Here is a 9,838-nt window from a genome sequence, read left to right as displayed (position 1 = left end):
GACTCGTGTATCGAAGGTGGAGGTGGATTGATAGGAATAGCTAGTGTGATCGGGGTGGAAGATTGGAAGCTTGGTTGATGGGGTGATGGAGGGGAAGCTAGAATATCAGATGGCATGACTAGATAGTTTGGAATAACTCTTGGATTTTGGGGGATGCTTGGGGGAATGTTTCTAAGGCTTTCAATATACCCGTCATAGTCAACAAGATTTTCATCATCATTGGAATACGAGGTGGCGGGAGCAAGGACAATGCGACCAAACACATCATGATAGGATTGGTACTTCATGCTTTGATGATGAGTTTGATGGGGATGGGGTCTTGCATATGGATGAACACGGAAGCTCATGGTTGGATTTGGATTAAGCACAGATTTTGGATTGGCTGATGAAAGATTTCCTAGGGAGAGTCAAAGTTGTATGACAGACCTAAGGAGGATTGGCTAGAGATTTTTGGCTTTCTTGTGGGTGGAAGACTTCAAGGGTATGCTATCAAAAAGTGAGAGTTTTTCTTTCCTATGCACTGGATTGGTGGAGATTGTGTCAACTTAAGGATAGACTAATGATCCTATGGGCATGACATGAGATTGACCACTTGTGGATCCCAACCTTTAGCTCAAGGTGATGAGGGATACAAGTGACAAAGCTGGATTACCCTAGACAATGCTCTATCAAAGGGATAACCTTGGTGAGATTGGTTGATTGGTAGGATTGATTGGATAGCAAATTTTGACAAAGTGACAACAACTCTTTAAAGGCTTGGGTGATTTTGGATTAGGTTGCTAGCTGGCTAGGGGGATGATTTGGATGGACTTTGGATTTGGGATTTTTCTAAAGCAAGGAACTAGATAGATTTGGTTGCAGCGGGGGAGCTTGGATGATTTTTTGATGAGGTAGTGACTACGCTAAGTATGCCTTGAGCTGGGAGATTTCTGCTTTTTTGGGATTTTGACCAAAGTTGGCAAGCATTCATTCAAAAGCTATGAACAAACAAGCAGACAAAAGTTTGGAGCAAGCACGTCAAACACACCAACAGCCTAGGAAGCTTTCTACAACGATGAAATTTGGTTTAGCTAGGGAGTCCTCGATATACGCAAGGTACGGGAGGTCCAAATCTGTAGATGAAACCAAAAAGATGTCACACAGCCGAGAGGAGCGGTAACCCACTTCTCCTCTTTCACTTCTCAAGGGTATAAAGTTCCTTGAGGGTTAGCCCGAGTGAAAAAATCTTGATTCCAAGAGAGGTGTCTTTGGATTCACCTCCCGATTTTTATACTCCGTTGGAACACTGGAGTTGAGGTCGTCCCAAGGGGTGATGAAATCCCCAAGCAAGCCTCCTAAAAAGTGTAAAACAAGACCACATACATGATCTTGGGCTTTAAAAGACACGCGTTCATTCCAATTGATGATTTAAATTTTGTAAGCTATGATTGAAGACACTTGTGATTATGGCATACAATGTTCATTCCAATTTGACAGTGTCATTAGCATAATGAAAGTTGAGAGATCGTCAACATAAGAAATGCGAGCGCCATTGAAAATGCGTCAAAACCATGCGATGTTCATTGATTTTTAGGCATTCAAGATTGAGTGTGAGTTTATTTTAAGCCCAAAACAAAGATGTGTGAAACTCGATTTCCAAGCGCGTGCCCGGAGGCCCTCCACGTCAAGATTTGTCCAATTTTTATGCCCAAATGAAGTGTGAGCAAGATTAATGCGCATTCAAAGAAAATTTGATTTTAATCCATGGCATTCAAGAGTGTGTTTAGCAACATGCATTCAAAGACAAGTGGTTAAACATTCAAGTGTTTTCTTTTGAGCATTCAAGATTGAGATTTTGTGTGTTGTTTTAAGAACTTTGAAGTGATTTGTTTTAACCTTAGATCATTCAAGATTGTTTTGGACTCAAAAGTGAAAATGACTCTTTGGACTTTGTTTTTCATTCAAGATTTTGTGTTCTAGTTTGCATATTTTAAGCCCAAAAAATGATATTCCTAGATTGTTTTGATGCATGAAAAACCTAAGAAACATTCAAGATTTTGCAACAAGACATTTGTTTGGAACAAATAACAAAGCTTTTAGGTCAATTTTGGCAACCATTTAGGACTCTTAGTTTTCATGAGATTTTTAAAAGAACTTTAACATATTTGCAAATGAGGTTCATTTTATCCTTGATTGATGCTTTGAGTTTGAATTAGATTTTAGTGTGCACTTAGTGTTGATTTTGAACCTTTTGAAATGGAAACTTGAAGTTCTTTTTAAATTCCCAAAAATGAAGTGTTCCTAACTTTGCATGAATGCATCTAAAACCTTGATGTTGCAAGGATGCAAATGATTAGATTGGTTTAGTTTCACTTGTTAAATTTTTTTTTCTTTTTTGCAAATTTTTAATTTTTTAATGGATTTAAGTATGATTTGGGGGTTCATTTTAAGCACTAAAAAGAAGTGTGTATGATTTTGCTTCCTTAAAAAAAAAATGGCCAAGATCTCCCACAAGAAGAAGAAGAAGAAGTAGATGGAATAAGAAGAATATAGACAAGAAGAGGAAGAAGAATTCCAAGTGCTTTGTCCACCTATAAGCTTGAAAAATCTGCAAATACTATGAGATAGACTACGAGTTCCTTTGTCTTCTTCATGCTCATGTGGACCTACAAAACCAATTTATACAATCCTACCAATCACAAAAACAAGAAAAATTAGCCAAAATAAGAAAATGACATACAAAACTTGACTAAAAAAGCTAATGAAGATGACCATGCGGGGTCCCACCGGGCGTGCCAAAATGTATATGAGCAATGTTAGTATGCTAATAGAAACCAAATTTAAATAAAGCTTCTACAAACTAAACAAAATTCATAAACTTCAAGATAGACTAAGATGAGCTCTTAATTGAGAATATGAGCCATTAATGGGCTCTCTCAATAAGAAGCTCTCTTGTTGAGTAGCTTTGTCTAAATAGATAGGATGTATGCTCAAGCTTTATGCTTCAAAAAGGGCTTCAATGGATGATTGTGGATTTTTGGTGTGGATAGATGGCTTTAGTATGGATTTGGCTCTCAAAATAGCATTATAACTTTACTTCATGGATTGTGTTAAAATGGCTTGGGAGAGGATTCCTTAAATAGGCAAAGGGCTTGAGGGATCAAGGGCTAGGATGCAAGGATGGGAAAAAGCTCATGGAGGGCTTAGATTGCATGAGAGGAGAGCACATGGATTGTGCTTCCTTACAACCAATCAAGGAGTGACACATGTCACATGGTGAGAGGATGGAGGAAAGGGGAAGGATGAGTCAAAAAAGGAGGCTCAAGAGATAAAATCTTCATAAAGACCCTCATAATGACTTGTAAGAGCAATAAAAGGGCTTGTAAGAGTCATTTATGACCTAGTGGACTTCATAAAGTTTTATGGTTGAGATATTTTGAGGGTGATGAGAGAAAATTCGACTTGGACTTGATTAGGAAGGTTTTAAGCTTGCTTAGGCTTGTGAAAATGATTAGAGGATGGATTAGGATGGTTTAGGATTAGCTTAAGGATAGGCAAGTGGATGGCATTTAATGAGGGTGGGTGAAGGAGGAGATATTTGTTAACTTTGGCTTGGGTTAGTAAGTCTTAACCCATGTTTAGGGAATGTGACAAGGTTAGGAGGGGATTAGGATTAGGTTTAAAGACATCTTCTAGAAGAGTCTAGATTTTGGATGAGGATAAAGACTTTCTAGAATAGTCTAGAATTTCCTAGGATGAGGATGAAGACTTTCTAGAAGAGTCTAGAACTTCTTAGGGTGAGGATAAATTAGATTTTTAGGAAATAAATAAAGTTTTATTTATTTCAAGGGTTTGGGTTGAGGAGATATTTATTAAAACTTTTTTAATAAACATGAGGATTAATATTTAATCTTAATTAAATATTTTGAGTTGGGATTAGGGGTAGGAAATGATGGGATTAGCCTTAAATCGAAATTAAAGAAGGATTAGAAGATTTTGGAAGAGGTTATTGGTCATAAGGAAATTGGCCAAGTTTTGGGAAAAAAATAAATTTTTTATTTATTTTAGGATTTTTGGTCAATTTATTAATTAAATAATTAATAAATAAGGAAATAATGTTTAAATAAGATTTAAACATTTTTGGGAGGGATTCCTTAATTAAATATTTTTAATTAAGATAAAAGGATTTAATGGCATAAAAATTAATTAATTAATTAATAAATGATGATGTCATCGGGAATTTTTCAGAAAATAAAAATACTTTATTTTCTAAAGGATTTTTAGGTGTCTACAATAGTAACTTTAATTTTATTGAGAGCTAAGCATGGGCCGAACATGAGCTATCTTAATTGAGAGGATTTTTAGCATGCTTTATGGGTGATTGATAAGCTTAAATTCTATTACATTCCCAAGAACAAAGACAAGCTTTGCTTTAGTGAGTTTTATAAGCAATTAGTTCTTTGTAATTGGAGGTTGTAGAAAATTTATACTCTAAGAAAAAATATGGTAGGTGAAAGGCATCATAGAGAGTCAGAGGATGAGGCAGAAAAAGAGAAAAGGCAGTCAAAGGTATGGGAGAAACTGAGAAATGGTAGTATTTCCAAGTTTATTGAGAAATTGCATGGCTAGAAGCCTAAGATAACTGATCTTATGGTCTCATCTTGGAAAGATGGGAAAGTTAAGATTGATGGGGTTGATTTTTGGGTAAATGAAGATGTCATAGCGAAGGTCACTAGTTCCTCTATCAAGGGAATCAAATTCTTTAGGGACAAGAAAGTCTCCCTTAATGCGATGAAATATTTTTCTAAAGATGCCAAGGAGATGAAAGAAATGGTGAAGATAGGAGCGTACTATGAAACATATTCAATTAAAAAACTCTGGAGGTTTGTCCTAAGGGTGATAATTTCTTACATTACACTGGATACAAGGTATGACAAAATTTGTACCCATCACTTTGTCATCCTTAATAACTTTAGGTATGGCTCAAAAGTCTCCATACTCTTCTACCTCTTTTCCTTAGTTAATAAGAATATAATGGGTTATAAGAAGAAGTTGTATGCTAGCCCTTCTTTCCATGAGGGACTGTTGTTACTAATCTACAAGCACTTCAAGGCTCAAACCCGTGGAAGATCTATTTCCCACAAAGCATAGTCCTCAAATGACATGAAAAGTTCATATCTCCCTTCTGATACTGAGGATAGTGTGGGGCTCTACTCAGACGATGTCGAGGAGGTGGCCAAGATAATTAAGGATTTGGCCAAGCATAAGAAGAAAAAGATAGGGGAAGGCTCAACGAGTAAAGGTTCCAAGTTTGAGGTCAATTCAACAAAGGATTATAATGAAGAGGATGAGGAGATGGATACAAAAGAGGAGACTATTGTGAAAGATGAGGGTACTAGCAAAGTTCAGACTCATAGGAAGGTGGAAAGCCCAACTAAGAGGAGAAGGGAAATTAAAATTGAAGCTGATCAAGATTTTGGCAAGGGTCAGGAGACAACTCCTATTTTCTAGGAGGTTAGGAAGGAGGATTATGGCAAGGAGAAAACCACTATTTCTTTTAGCTCCAAGGGCAAGAAAATGATCTGGAAGAACTTCAAGTCTTAGACTGTGAAGATGGGCATTGTTAAAGAGACCATTCAACCCAAGGTCTTAGAGGGAGATGATGGTAAAATCTATGTGGAGGAACTGATTGATTTGACAATGGTGGTTCTCATCAACAATGCTAGGGAAGTGGGGATGAATCTCCTCAAAAATGCTCGTAATAGCATGGTCAATAACTTCCAGTCAATCAAGTGGATTTTCCATGAAACTGAAGAGCTAAAGGATAGGGTTACAAGGTTGGAAGGGAAGGAAGGTGGTGATGGGTCTAACAAAATTATCATTCTAGAAATTAGGGTCATTGAGATGGATAAGAGATTGGACAAAATGGAATGCACTTGTCACAGTTCAGCTAACTAGAGCCTTAATATTATCAAAGGTTTAAATGATAGTATTTTAAAAATGCAAGACATGATGGAGGTGGGTATAGACAGGAATGTTGACATGGTCAACAGGAAAAAAAGGGCTCCTAAAGTAGATGTCAACCCCTTGGATGATAGCCTGAGCTATAAAGTGAGATCGAACAAGAGGAAGAGGGATAGGGAGGATACCCTAGAAGAAAACCAGTTGATGATTGAAGCAACAGAGACCATGGGGAAGCTAGAGCTCAAGATTGCAAAGATGGTCAAAGAGGTGGTGCCCTAATTTATTCTCCTAGCTTTTCTATTTTTTCCCCCTAGTTTTTGTAGTTTAGCTAGGTTTTCTTGCTCCTTTAGAGGTTGTTTTGTCTTAGGATTGGTTTGCGGCCTTCCTTGGCCTATTGTCTATTGTTGTTCTACTTTATGTTATGAACCTTAATTCGATTTTATTTTGTTTATTGTGGGGTTTCAAGAACCCATTAAAACCTTTTTTACTTAATAAAAAATGTAAAACAATATGAAAAGAAAACATCTAAATAATCAAATCTTGATCTTACCTTAGAGTGAACTTGAGTAGAAGCACACTCATTCCATTGATTAGCTCTTTGATGAATGTGGATATACTCTCCAAAACACCACTAAGATATTCCGCAAGTGATTAGTCAACTTATTCTGAATGAAACAAATCTCTAAGCATGTAACTAAATGTAGAAGTGATGAAGTGTATGAAGATATTATAAACAGCTAATGGAGATGGTAGTAAAACCACACTATGTTAACCACAATTCTAAGCTATGAAATGAGATGATATGAGCTTTAAGATGACTCTAAAATGTTCAAATGATCTTAAGGTTCCAGAATGAAATGAACATGATAGCAATGCATATGAAAGATGGATAGATTGCTTGATAAAAATCTCCCATTTGTAGGATTTGGAGGGAAACAAATGGGGAGGATTCAAAATGGAATAGATGGTCAAGATTCAAGAGGATCAGTGAGGGGAGGCCAAGTGGAAGCCAAATGAATGTACTATGAGAAATGTGGTTGGTCATGCAAGAGGGATTAATTTGTCACATATGTGAGTAGGCTTTGAAAATGACCGCTCATAAAGAGAGGGAGATAAAGTGGAAGACAAGAGGTGGCTTGAGGTGGTTCAATATGTCTCACACGTGTGTGCAAACATCTCAAAGAGGTAAGAGGGGATTTTCATGTAAGAATGTAGGTGGTTATTTAAGGAAGGTGGTTAGCCATCGTAGAGAAACCTTAGGAGGCTAATTGTTACAAGAATCACATAATTAGTTTTAATTAAATATGATTAGCTAAAGGGATAGGTTTAGATGTGATAATGATAGGTATAAGTCAAATATTTAAGCTAGATTTAGATTCAATTAATTAAAAACTAATCAAATCAAGGATTAAGACTTGTAACAAAATATCCAAATATATGATAATTAAATTAAGGGACAAAAACTTAATGTAATTAATTAAAATTAAATATGTAAGAGTTTTCCTTAGGGAAAAATTACCCAAGATCAAGGAACTCAAGCACAAGCACAATAGTAGATGAACAAGGTATGATCAGAATAACAATATCCAAAAATGATTTATTGTCATTCAATGTTCTGTAAATACACACTAGGAGTGCCTGAATATAAAGGCCTCTGGAATGCTTCTAGAATGTCTAGGAGTCAACAAACTGATAAGTCTTACAAAAAGGCACATGTCCACTAGGAGTGGATTATCCTCCATTAAGCACAAGAGTAAGTGTGATGATGAGAGGATAAGCCTACAAAGGTGTAGCATGCAAAATTATGTTGTAGACACCATGTGCTAAAATAGGAGTGCGAATAAGTGTATTGTCTACATGAAAACTTAGTTAATTATGCAAACTCTAGTGTTGTAGACACCATGTGCTGAATTAGAGTTGCTTACTTCTATGTTGTCAACATGACAACTCATAAAAGTACGCAAACTCCTAAGTGTCTCACTAATAAATAATAAAATAATGTATTGACCTAAGTAAACTTAAGTAAAGTGTAATAAGTAAATATTTATTTACACCAACACCCACCCTTAAGTGCAACTTAGGGGAATGCACTTAAGCTTACAAAAGCTAGGATGAAATGCATAATGGGTCTCGGTTACAAGGCCATGTTAGGTACCCATGTACATAATGAAATGCAATCTCTCATAAAGTAGAGAAAGAAGGAAAACCTCATGAGAAAAACCCTCCCCCAAAAAGAGAGATGAAAAAATAAGATGCATGGATGGATGGAGTAATCAAGACCCCCCCATTATGACATACATCAAGTATATACAAAAGAGAAGTATGAGAAGGACAAAACCCCAAAGAAGGAAAAGGTCCATCCCATAAAAGAGAGAAGAAGAAAGGAGACAAGGTAGTCCCCCCCTAATGAAGAGTGTCAATCAATGATAGCTACTCCAATGTAGAAGCTGATCCATGACTTCTGAATAATGTTCCTCCCCTTTGGAAGAAACAATGGCAAAAGTATAGGTGAGATGCTTTCCCTATGGGTAGAAAGAATCTCGATGATGAATGATGTCTCTAAAACCTGCTCAACTGTCCCTGTGTCGATGTTGATGGTCACCCCTTCCAATACTACTGAAAACAACGAGTGCAGATCTAGCAAGGATGGATGTAGAACCTATTCCAAAGAACCAATTGTCTCCTCAAATGATAAAGAGACCTCTTGCAACTATTGTACATAAGGATCCAAAATCATATCAATCTATGAAGATCAATCATGTAGAGAATGGACATGAGGGTCAGAGCGAGCCCTTGCAACAACTGAAGAAGGATCGTCTTCATCAAAGAGAAGATGTATATCATCAATGATGGCTCCCAAATCTGCTATGTGGGACCCCACAAACAAACCTTCAATGTCTGTCAAGAAGTCATCTGCTGATGCTAGAACTAGAACACAAGGTGTACCCTATTGTGCTGAAGGATGTGAATCTATCATTGTGGCATTTGATGAAGTATTTGCCTCAACAAAGAGAAGGTGAATGCCATCAATGATGTCTCCTACATCTTCAATGTGAGACTCCATGACCAAACTTGCAATATCTGGAAGGAAGTCATCCCATGAAGCTAAAGTAGGAAGACATAATGTTTTTTGATGCACTGAACCAGGAGCATTTATGGCTGGAATTGGATCAATAGAATCAATAGGAGTATTAGGAGGTGGGATCTCATATGGAGGTGGAGGAACCATGACTAAAGTGACTAAAGATAGAATGTCCTCTAGAAATGGAGGAACTTGTGGATCTCCATATGCTTCCCAAAGAGCCATCCAAACATCATGAAGAAAACTTGCCATTCTAAGAGAAACAAAAGATTCCTTACTCATACTATTATACATAAAGTGAATAAGAAGATGAAGATGATCTACCCAATTAGGATTAGGTGGCAATATCTTCGAGCAGAGATAGGGAAACACTTCCTGATGTTCTCTTAGATGATCAAGCATTAAAACACTCCATTTATGATAGTTCCTCGGTGTCAACTTTGATCTTATACTAGACTAACATATGTGACAAGACTCCATGAGATCAATAAATGTATGCACCCCCCAAAATACAAAAATAATCAATCAACCCCCCCTACTGTATGATTTGGGCACTCTATACTTAGTGTAATTATAATAGCCAATTTAGGATCTATTTCTGAAAGCAGTATGTTTGTCCATAGAACCTATAATATGATTGCAGATCTAGAAAGTAGACCAAAAAAAATGTACTTTCAAAAAAAATGGAACTTGATTATGTGTCCAGATGAGCTTGTACTAAGCATTTGAAGTGGCAAAAAATAGGATTTTTGAGTTGCAAAAAAAATTAGAAACAGAGATGTCAAACTTCCTACACCAATGTGTAGATCAAAA

The sequence above is a fragment of the Cupressus sempervirens genome, chromosome 10 (genome assembly GCF_028749045.1).
Source record: "Cupressus sempervirens isolate cs-2001-9-10 chromosome 10, ASM2874904v1, whole genome shotgun sequence".
NCBI lineage: Eukaryota > Viridiplantae > Streptophyta > Pinopsida > Cupressales > Cupressaceae > Cupressus > Cupressus sempervirens.
This window is presented reverse-complemented; position numbering follows the sequence as displayed.